This window comes from Tenrec ecaudatus, chromosome X (genome assembly GCF_050624435.1).
Source record: "Tenrec ecaudatus isolate mTenEca1 chromosome X, mTenEca1.hap1, whole genome shotgun sequence".
Classification (NCBI taxonomy): Eukaryota; Metazoa; Chordata; class Mammalia; order Afrosoricida; family Tenrecidae; genus Tenrec; species Tenrec ecaudatus.
In genome coordinates this window covers 52134762-52143337 of record NC_134548.1, presented here as the reverse complement: position 1 = coordinate 52143337, position 8576 = coordinate 52134762, and the positions used below count along the sequence as shown (strand labels likewise).

The following is an 8576-nucleotide window of genomic DNA, read 5'->3' as shown; positions in this document are numbered from 1 at the left end:
CTCTCTGATCACTGTGCCATAAGACTGGAAATCAACAAAAGGAAGACAAAGAAAATAAGAGCAAATAATTGGAGGATGAATAACTCTCTACTGTAAAAGGAGTGCATACTGGTGCAGATCAGAGACGAAATCAGGAAATTGCTAGAAACCAACCTAAATGAGCACACGACGTACCAAAACCTATGGGACACAGCAAAGGCAGTCATCAGAGGAAGGTTCATAGCAATACAAGCACATCTAAGAAAGGAAGAGAGACTGATGATGGATACACTGACTCAAAATTTACAAAAACTAGAGCAGGGTCAGCAGGACAACCCTACTAATAGCAAAAGAAAACAAATGATAAAAATCAGGGCTGAGATTCAGGAAAGGGAAAATAAGAAAACTATGGAAAAAATTAATATCGCTAAAAGTTGGTTCTTTGAAAGGATAAATAGGATTGATAGACCATTGGCAAACCTAACCAAAGGAAGGAGGGAACAAATCTCAATAGCAAGAATAAGGGATGAAAGAGGGGTCATTACAACAGACCCTAATGAAATCAAAAGATAGTTACACAGTACTATGAAGGAATGTACACAATGAATTCAACAATTTGGAAGACATGGACAGATTCCTGGAAAAACAATCCCTCCCTAGACTATCTTCGGTGGACATCAAGAATCTCAACAGACCCAAAGCAATAAAAGAAATAGAAAAGGTTATCAAGGGATTACCAACAGAAATATCCCCTGCACCAGATGACTACACTGAAGAATTCTACCAAGCATTCGGGGAAGAACTAATACCAATCCTACACAAACTTTTTGAGAACATAGAAAAAGATGGCAAACTCCCGAACTCCTTCTATGAAGCGGGTATAACTCTGATATCCAAACCGGGCATGATCCCACAATAATCAAGAACTACCGAACAAAATCCCTAATGAACATTGATGCAAAAATCCTTAACAAAATGCTAGACAACAGGATACAAAAGTATATAAAACAAATAATTCACCATGACCAAGTGGGATTCATACCAGGGATGCAGGGATGGTTCAACATACGAAAGACCATTAGTATTATTCATCACATTGACATGAAAAAGTATAAGAATCACATGATAATATCAATAGACACAGAAAAAGCATTCGACAACATCCAACACCAATTTCTGTTTAAGACCCTAGCGAAGATAGGAATGGAAGGAAAGTTCCTCAAGACAATACAAGCTATATATGAAAAACTAACAGCCAAAGTGGTAATCAATGGAGAAAAGACTAACACAATCCCACGGAAAAAGGGGACCAGACAAGGATGCCCCTTGTCCCCACTCCTATTTAATATCGTGCTAGATGTTTTAGCTAACAGCATAAGGCAAAGAAGTGACATCAAAGGTATTCGTCTGAGGAAGGAAGAGGTGAAACTATCATTACTTGCAGATAATATGATTTTATATATGGAAAATCCCAAAAGTTCCACAAGGGGAGTACTGGAAGCAATAGAAGAGTTTGACAGAGTGGCAGGATAAAAGATCAACAAACAGAAGTCCATCGGACTGTTATACACATCAGATAAGGCCACAGAAGAAGAGATCAAAAAGGTGGTACCCTTCACAATAGCCAAACACAAATGGAAATATCTAGGGATACACCTGGCTGAAAAAAACAAAAGATCTGTGTAAGGAAAACTATAGAGCACTATTACAAGAAACCAAGAGCAACCTCAATAAATGGAAGAATATCCCATGCTCTTGGATTGGTAGACTTAATATAGTTAAGATGTCAGTTATGCCAAAAGTACTATATAAGTTTAATGCCATCCAGATACAATTACCGTCATCATTCTTCAAAGAAATGGAAAAACTGATTACCAACCTCATATGGAGAGGGAAGAAGCCCAGAATTAGCAGAGAATGTCTTAAGAAGAAGGACACCGTGGGAGGGCTTGCTTTACCTGACTCTGGCACATACTGTGCAGCCACAGTTCTCAAAACTGCATGGTATTGGTACAATGACAGATACTGAGACCAAGGGAAAAGAACTGAAAACCCAGAAATAAAAGCATTAGCATACACACAGCTAATCTTTGGTAAGGGCCCCAAAAATATCAAATGGGAAGCTGATGCCCTCTTTAAAAAGTGGTGCTGGAAAAAATGGATATCAACATGCAGAAAAAAGAAGCAAGACCCTCATCTCACTCCATGCACAAGAATAAACTCAAGGTGGATCACAGGCCTTGAAGTTAAACCCCAAACTATTAGGGCCATCAATGAGGGAATTGGGACCAACTTGAGGACTTTGGCGCAGGGAATACACAGGCTATCAGAAATAGAGAAGGACACAAACACAGAGGAGGCACAAATTGACAAATGGGATATACTGAAGATAAAACACTGTGTACATCTAAAGAATTCACCAAGAGAGTAATTAGAGAGTCCACAAACTCGGAAAACATCTTTAGCAATCACACATCAGACAAAGGCCTTATTACTAAAATCTACAATACTCTGCTAGCTTCCAAAAAGAAAAAAAAAAAACCAATAGCCCACTTGAAAGGTGGGCAAATGACTTCAACAGAAATTTCACTGGGACAGAAATCCGAATGGCCAACAAACATATGAGAAAATGTTCCTGATCTTTAGCCAAAAGAGAAATGCAAATTAAAACAACAATGAGGTACCACCTGACACCCTCAAAGGTAGCCCAATTCAAAAAATCAGAAAGCAACAAGTGTTGGAGGGGCTGTGGGGAGACAGGAACTCTCATCCACTGCTGGTGGGCCTGTAAGTACATACAGTCACTATGGAAATCGATCTGGCGATACCTAAAACAGATGGAAATAGAGTGACCATATGACCCAGCAATCCCCCTACTGGGCATATACCCAGAAGAGGCAAGAAACAAACCAAGGCCAGACATCTGTGCTCCAATGTTCATTACGGCACAATTCACAGTTCACAATTGCAAGGAGCTGGAAGCAACCCAAATTTCCATCAACTGACGATTGGATTAAAAAGCTGTGGTATATACATACAATGGAGTGCTAAGCATCACTAAAAAGCAGTGATGAACATATGAGGAACATAGTGGCATGGAAAGAACTGGAGGAAATCATGCTAAGCAAAGAAAGTCAGGCACAAAAGGACAAGTACAACATGAGCCCGCTGAGGTAAGTATTAAAAAAAAAAAAAACCAAAATTGGAATAGGGGAAAAAGCTACAGTATACAAACATTTTTGGGGTGAAGACTGTGTAGTATGGCAGAGACCAGACCAAAACCAGGGATGAACGTGGTAGACAATGATGGATGAGGGGGGCGGGAAGGAAAATACAAGGATGAATATAAGGAAGAAAAGGGGAGTGGGGGCATGGGGCACTAATCCACCCAATGGGAGGGCATTGTTTATATCTCCACAGGGAAAGTGGGACCAGACTTCAACCCAGTGCCGCAAGGTGTGAATGCAATATTCTAGCGTGGAGTACGGAACCAGTGGAGAGGTCTGGGCGGCTGACCCCAGCACCATAAATGAAGTGGATTCCTGCCCGTCCCCCGAAAGGAATTTGTTCCAAAGGATGACATTGACTCTGCAGCTCCGGGAGATGGATATATCTGATCAGAGCACATGGGAGCAGATGAAGGGGCAGGAGGAGAGAGTGGAACGCAGCCTGGCCCACCAGGCCGGGAGAATGATGTTCCTGAGTAGAGCAGCCAGTCCACAGAGAGAACAGCATGGCTGCCCCACTATGAGAAATGATGCCCCTCAGTGACTAAGGGCGATACAGGGGACAGCAACGGAGACACAGTGTGGGAATTGCACCTGACCTGATCCCAGCACACCTAGGCAAAGCACTGGGGGAGTGCAGCGGAACAGCAAGGGAATGGAGTGGCAAGGTCCCCAGGGAATGCTGAAAGTAGACGTTGGGGCCAGGGCGTGGTAGCCCAACAGACTGGACTGGAAAACACTCCTAAGGGCCAACAAACGATCCTTGAACTAACTACAAGTTTTTCTTTCGTGAAGTGTTTTGTTTTGTTCTTTGTCTGGTTTGTTTTTGTTGTATGGTTGTCTGGTTGTATACTGTTGCTTTGTTTACCTCTGTCTTGCTTTCGTGCATGTTAGTGTCTCCACAGGTCTGTCTGAATAGGACAGGCTGGATGAACTATCTGGAGGAAAAACAATGGGACCGACAGTTCCGGGGGGGAGTTGGGGTGGGGGGAGGTTTGGGGGTTAAGGAAATGGTGTTAACAAACACAGGGACAAGGGAACAACATGGGACCCAAAATGGTAGAGAGGGTGGAGTGGCAGGCCTGGTGGGGAAATGATCAAGGGTAAGGTTGCGTAGAGAAGACGTATAGCTGTAGCCCAGGTGGGGACGGAGCATGGGAGTAAGGCAGGAGGAAAGTCAAGGGAGATGGAGAAAAGAGCAAGGAGTCAAGGAGCATTTATGGAGGTCTAGACAAAGACATGTACATGCAAATATATATATGAGGATGAGGAAATAGATCTATGAGTCTATATTTATAGGTTAAGTATGAGGGTGGCGGTAGGACCTTGGGCCTCTACTCAAGCACTCCCTCGATGCATGAATACTTTCTTTTATTAAATTTGCACTCTATAATGCTCACTCTCCCAACACAACTACAGAAGCCAAAGTGGGTGAACAAGTAAATGTGGTGAAAAAAGCTGATGTAGCCCGGCTATCAAAAGAGATAGTGACTGGGATCTTAAAGGCTTGAAGATAAACAAGCGGCCATCTATCTCAGAAGCAACAAAGCCCACATGGAAGAACACACCAGCCTGTGTGATCGAGTGGTAGCGAAGGGATCAGTTATCAGGCATCAAAGAACAAAAAATCATATCATTGGATGCACACCTCCATGATACGATCGCTGAATAAAAAACAGGTGCATAAGCAAATGTGGTGAAGAAAGCTGATGGTGCCCGGCTATCAAAAGAGATAGCGTCTGGGGTCTTAAAGGCTTCAAGGTGAACAAGCAGCCATCTAGCTCAGAAGCAATAAAGCCCACATGGAAGAAGCACACCAGCCAGTGCGATCACAAGGTGCCAAATGGACCAGGTATAAGGTATCATGCAAAAAAAGGATATATATATGTGTGTGTGTGTATGTAATATACATACATATATATATACCATATTGAATGAAGGGGGAAGTGCAGAGTGGAAACCCAAGCCCCAAGTGTCGGCCACTGGAGATACCCTCACAGAGGGGTTTAGGAGAGGAGAAGGGTCAGTCAAGGTGCGAGGTAGTACCGTTGAAGAACACAGCTTTCCCCCAGATCTTGGGTGCTTCATCTCCCAACTACCATGATCCGAATTCTACCTTGCAAGACTGGATAGGGCAGAGCTTGTACACTGGTGCATATGGGGGCTGGAGGCACAGGGAATCCAGGGTGGATAATACCAAGCCTGTGAGGAGTGATGCTGGGAGAGTGGAGGGTGAGTGGGTTGGAAAGGGGAAACTGATTACAAGGATCCACATGTAACCTCCTACCTGGGAGATGGACAGCAGAGAAGAGGGGCAAGGGAGACTCCGGATAGGCAAGAAATGACAATATAACAATGTATAAATTATCAAGGGTTCATGAAGGAAGGGGGAGCGGGGAAGGAGGGTAAAAAAAGTGGACCTAATGCAAAGGGCTTAAGTGGAGAGCAAATGTTTTGAGAATGCATGGGGCTGGGAATATGCGGATGTGCTTTATACAATTGATATGTATATGTATGCATTGTGATAAGAGTTGTATGAGTCCCTAATAAAATGTAAAAAAAGAACAGAAAAAAAAAGAAAATGACTAGGGCAAAGAATGCATAGATGTGCTTTATACAATTGATGCATGTGTATGTATGGATTGTGATAAGAGTTGTATGAGTCTCTAATAAAATGTTTTTTAAAAAAGAAAATGCAAAAATAAAACAAAAAAAAGAACACTGCAGTTGAACTTTTTAAAGAGATTGTCTTGAATCTGTGGATCTATTTCGGGAACTATTTGGAGAACTATTGTCATCTTACCAATATTAAATCTTACAATTTATGAATTTGGAATATCATTCCATTTATTCATGTCATCTTTGATTTACTTTAGAAAGTGTTCAACTTAATTGGTTAAATTCCAAATGATCTTATTGTTTTGTGTTATCATAAGTGAACTGTGCTCTTAGTTTCATTTTCAATTTGCTCATTTGTAGTGTGCAAAATCGACGACTTGTCTGTCTGTTTGTTGTGGTTAAACCCAGCAACTGGTACATGTGAGAAACATCTTTCTGGTCCCATATATACTTTAAAGGCCTTGGAAACTCTATATAGAGTTGCTTTAAGTTGAAATTGACCAATGGCCATCAGTGAAGCTGTTATGCCCTTTGCTTATATTCTTTTCTTCATATAGATTCTATTTGCTATTATTTTATTTTCTTTAGACCAGTTTTTTTCAAGCAGAGATCCTAGCGATGGACTGTTAGGTTTTCTTTATCTGGAAATATCTTAATTTTCTTTTCATTTTGTAGGAATCTGCTTTTCCAGATATGGAATACTGGTTACACTTTCTGTCTTTCATCATTTTGAATGCCACTCCACTATCTTCTGGCCATCACAGTTTCGTATGTGAAACAGGTGTTATGTTTTAATCGTTTAATTGGGGGCTCATTCAACTCTTATCACAATCCATACATATATCAATCGATTAAAGCACATTTGTACATTCATTGCCCTCATCATTTGCTTTCCACCTAAGCCCTGGCCTCAGCTCCTCAATTTTTCCGTCCCTCCCCACTTCCCCCTCCCTTAGGAACCTTTGATAATTTATAAATTATTATTTTGTCATACCTTTCCCTGCCTGACGTCTCCCTTCACCCATTTATCTGTTGTCCGCCCCCCAGGGAGGAGGGTATATGTAGATCCATCTAATCGGTTCCCACCTCCAACTCTTCCTCCCTCCACCCTCCCAGTATTGCAACCCATACCACTGGTCCTGAAGGATCGTCCACCCGGGATTCCCTGTTTTCCAGTTCCTATCTGCACCAGTGTGCATCATCTGGACTAGCCAGATTTGTAAGGTAGAAAAGGATCATGATAGTGATCTCTGTCCTTAAGCATGAATAATTTTGACAAATCTATTTGTAATATATTTTGTTCTTTATGTTCAAATATGCTATTAAACAACTCTAGGGACTTTTTTATTTCCATTTGATTCCTTTTTATAATTTCTATTTTTGCATAGTCTCCATTTGTTGAAACAAACACCCATTCGGATGCTTCTCCCTTTTTAAATTAATTAGATATTATTTTTGAACTTTATTCCTGTAAAACAAAGACTATTTTGAAGTTTTTGCCTAGGAAGTACACTGTTTGCATTTCTTTAAGTGCAACTTAAGTGATTGCTTATTTTCCTGACAAGGGATCATACCTTTGTTTCGTTGTATATCTTATAATATTTTGTTGAGAGTTGGATTGTAACATTTGGAAATTAGTTTCTCTCAATTTTCCAGCTTTGGTTGCTGCTCTTTTGTATTTCAGCGTATGTTGTTTGCTTACTGGCATTTCTGAATGAATTTTGTAATGTCAAGTATGTCTACTAAAGTTTCTCCTAGTTAGCTTAATTCAGTAATGATTACATAAAATAATCATTAAATAACTGGACAAATATGTCTCCAATTATTTTTATTTTGGGAAATTGAATGATTATTTATTGTTTTATTTGGTAGTTCTTAACCTGCAGGGAATTCCACAGCACCAATATTGATGCTATCTATGATATTTTGAGGGTGTCTGCGACCAACATTGCAGCCCACAAACTAGGCATACCCTAGGATTTCGTTAACACTTTGAGAGAGTTCTCTGGCCAAACATCAGTGTCTCATCTGACAGGCGATGCTGACAATCTCAACAGAAGATGTTCCCACAGTGCTTAATGTTTTGCTGCTTCTTTCTGTCCCCGGGTGGTTCATTGGGGGCTTTGATGATCAGAGCAGAGGCAGAATTCACCACTTCCATCTGGGCCGGTCTATTCTGAATGATCAGTTTCACAGTAATCCTTCACCCCTTCTAGTCACTGGTTGCCTTAACAATGCCATCACCAACCTTTTATGGAGACAAACCAAAGAGCCTGATCTTGGAGGCCAGTGCAGATGTGGTACTGACTTCCCCACCTATTTATTTCAAGTACACGACTTTGGTCTCATGGGGGTCAAACTTGAGAAGCATAACGGAGGCGGCTGGTGTCAGACAAACCCAGATGCAGAGCGACTGAAGAAAGGTGCATTGAACTCTCCTCTGATCCTACCGCTGAAAGCTCCACCTTTTTTCTAAGGGCTCTTGTATTTGGTGGAGTGTGCCTTCAACATTAATCCAAGCAGTTTCCAGCATTCCCTTAATCCTCATCTCTTGCTAGTGCACAGCACCAAAGTCAGGCAGATGTAAGAGATCACAGCCTTCTCATATTTGTCCTGAACATGAGAAAAACCCTAAAAATGTGCATGCACCTCCAGATTCTTCGATATGTCCCAGCTTTTCCAAACCCCAGTGGATAGCTCACACCCAGTGTTGTAAAATTAGGCTGTCTGGCTGCTCTATTGTTTTCTCTA

General features: G+C 41.3%; 1 pseudogene; it reads right to left on the bottom strand.

Moving 5' to 3' along the window:
* Positions 1–7700: 7700 nt before the first annotated feature.
* Positions 7701–8196, bottom strand: LOC142433364 (large ribosomal subunit protein uL11 pseudogene; annotated as a pseudogene).
* Between the last annotated feature and the right edge of the window lie 380 nt (positions 8197–8576).